The sequence below is a fragment of the Marmota monax genome, unplaced genomic scaffold (genome assembly GCF_021218885.2).
Source record: "Marmota monax isolate L192 unplaced genomic scaffold, Marmota_monax_Labrador192_F-V1.1 WCK01_AAM20220418_F8-fsc00106, whole genome shotgun sequence".
NCBI lineage: Eukaryota > Metazoa > Chordata > Mammalia > Rodentia > Sciuridae > Marmota > Marmota monax.
In genome coordinates this window covers 8,374,570-8,377,611 of record NW_026695218.1, presented here as the reverse complement: position 1 = coordinate 8,377,611, position 3,042 = coordinate 8,374,570, and positions in this window count along the sequence as shown.

Below are 3,042 nucleotides of genomic sequence, written 5' to 3'. Positions count from 1 at the left end.
TGGGAATTTCCAGCAATAGTGGGGTGCGCCGGAACCTGGAGGAAGGATTTCCATCGCATGAGGATCGGCTACGGGGACTTAAACGCGAGAGGTTTGTCGCACGGAGGGTAAAACTGCTTATTCAGCGAATCGCCCCGCGGCTGGAGTCTGCAAGGCGCGCTGGGATAGAGACGCAGGGTTACAGTGCTGCAGTTTCTGCCAGCCGCGCAAGCACCGCACTCAGGGCTGAATTCTGGGTTCGAGACGGGGAAGGAAGCGGTCCATCTCGGTTCTCCACACCGGTCAGACCACAGAGGAGGCCAGCAGCCACCATGTTGGTAAACTGACGTCACCACACCTGTTTTTGACTGACCGCAGCTCATTCAGCCATAGAACAGGTAATTTCAGGCTGCAATTCGCCTGCGGCTTGCAGACAGATTGCTAGGGTTCAGCGCCTGGGGGCTTCTTAAAATCTGATCTTATCGGAGTGAACACGGAGCGCGGGGCGGCCGAGTCCCTGCTCCCGGAGCCGTCCCGGAACCGCCCTGGCTCCGGGCTGCGGAGCCTGCGGAGGCTGCTTCTTGGACCCTGCTACTATCAGAGCATACACCAAACACTAAGCGGCCGAATTCCGGCTCCCGGAACTGAGCCCGCGGGGGCTGCTTCTTGGAGCCTACACTTATAGGAGCTTACACCGAGCACGGAGCGGCCGAGTTCCGGCTCCCGGAACTTCCCTGGACCGGGGCTGGGAGCCCGCGGAAACTGTGTCTCGGTCCGGGTCCTGCTGAGGGCAGGTCAGGACTCACCCATTGCTTGGGTTGCCTGGCAAGGGGAACGAAATGCTGCCATTCGCATAGGATACCAACATGGCAGAGATCTGATGTCAGCAGAAAGCGGTGGAGGAGAGATCTTCATCAATACCAGCGGTGACATAAGCAGTTGGTCTCCTGGTAAGGGGGGTGAGGCTCAGTCACCCGAGTCTCCTCAATTTGTCCTCGAGCCAGAGGGAAGGAGCCGGGCCGCCGCCAGCCCCCGGAGCAGGCCCAGCGGCTCGCCAGCGTGGTGACCGCGTGACCCCAATTGGAGAGGGGGCGGAGCGGAGCCGCCACCCAAACCCGCCAGGTGGGCAGACCCACGACCCAGTAGTACATGGGCGTGGTAGGAGGGGCAGGGCAGAGCCGCCCTTCGCGCTTGCAAGGTAAACAGACCTGTGACAGCCTGGCGGGTCAGGCCCAGGGGCCTGCCAGTGTGGTACACACGTCACCCCAACTCGAGTAGGGGCAGAGCAGATCCTTATCCCACGCCCGGATCAGGCCCTGCCAGTGTGGTGGTCACGTGACCCCAATTGGAGTGGGGGTGGAGCGGAACCGCCACCCGTGCCCGCAGGGTGAGCAGACCAGTGATCAACCTGCAGATCAGGCCCAGGGGTCCGCAGGCGTGGTAGGAGGGGCAGGGCAGATCCGCCGCCCGCGCCTTCAAGGTAGGCAGACCTACAACAGACCTGCGGATCAGGCCCAGGAGCCTGCCGGCGGGATACAAATACCACCCTAATTGGAGTAGTGACAGAGCAGAGTCGCCTCCCTTGCCAGGAACAGACCCAGCATCCTGCAGGCGGGGTAGTCACGACACCCCAATTGGAGTAGGGGCAAAGCAGAGCCTCCACTCGTGCCCGAAAGGTGGGCAGATCTGCGACCGACCAGCAGGACAGGCCCAGTGGCCTGCTGGTACGACAGACACGTCACCCCAATTGGAGTAGGGGCAGAACAGAGCCGCCACCAGCTCCCAGAACAGGCCCAGTGACCTGCCGGCGTGGTAGCCACGACACCCCAATTGGAATAAGGAGAGAGCAGAGCCGCCGCCCGCACCTGCAGGAAAGATACGCAAGCAGTATGAAAAGACAAGGAAAGAAAGGACCACAAGCAATGCAGGTCAACGCAACTTTAGAAGAGGTAACAGCTGCAGCAGATGGAATGTCAGATAAAGAATTCAGGATATACATGCTTCAGATGATCTGGAGTATCAAGGAAGACATTAAACAGCAAAATCAGACAATGAAAGATCACTTCGACAACGAATTACGCAAACAAATCCAGGAAGCAAAGGATCAACTATACAGGGAGATAGAGGTTATAAAAAACAAGCAATCAGAAATCCTAGAAATGCAGGAAGCAATAAACCAACTTAAAAACTCAATGGAGAATACTACCAACAGAGTAGAACACTTAGAAGATAGAACATCAGACAATGAAGACAAAGTATTTCAACTGGAAAAGAACATAGACAGCTCAGCAAGACTGTTAAGAAACCATGAGCAGAACATCCAAGAAATATGGGATAACATTAAGAGACCAAACTTAAGAGTCATTGGGATACAGGAAGGTACAGAGCTCCAAACCAAAGGAATGAGTAGTCTATTCCATGAAATAATACAAGAAAACTTCCCAGACTTGAAGAATGAGACAGAATCCCAAATCCTAGAAGCCTACAGGACGCCGAATGTGCAAAATCATAAGAGATCCACACCTAGACACATTATAATGAAGATGCCCAACATACAGAATAAGGAGAGAATTTTAAAAGCTACAAGAGAAAGGAAGCAGATTACATTTAGGGGCAAGCCAATCAGGATAACAGCTGATCTTTCAACACAGACTCTGAAAGCTAGAAGATCCTGGAATAACATATTTCAAACACTGAAAGATAATGGGTTCCAACCAAGAATTGTGTATCCAGCGAAATTAAGCTTCAGGATGGAGAATGAAATTAAAACCTTCCACGATAAACAAAAGTTTAAAGAATTCGCAGCTAGAAAACCATCTCTTCAAAACATCCTAGCCAAAGTATTACAGGAAGAGGAAATGGAAAATAACAATGAAAACCAACAGTGGGAGGTAGGACAGTAAAGGGGGGGGGGGAAACAATCAAAGAGGAAAACAAACAATGTTTAGTAACAGAAATAAACAAATATGGCTGGAAGAACAACCCATATCTCAATAATAACCCTAAATGTTAATGGCTTAAACTCACCAATTAAGAGACACAGGCTAGTAGAATGGATCACAA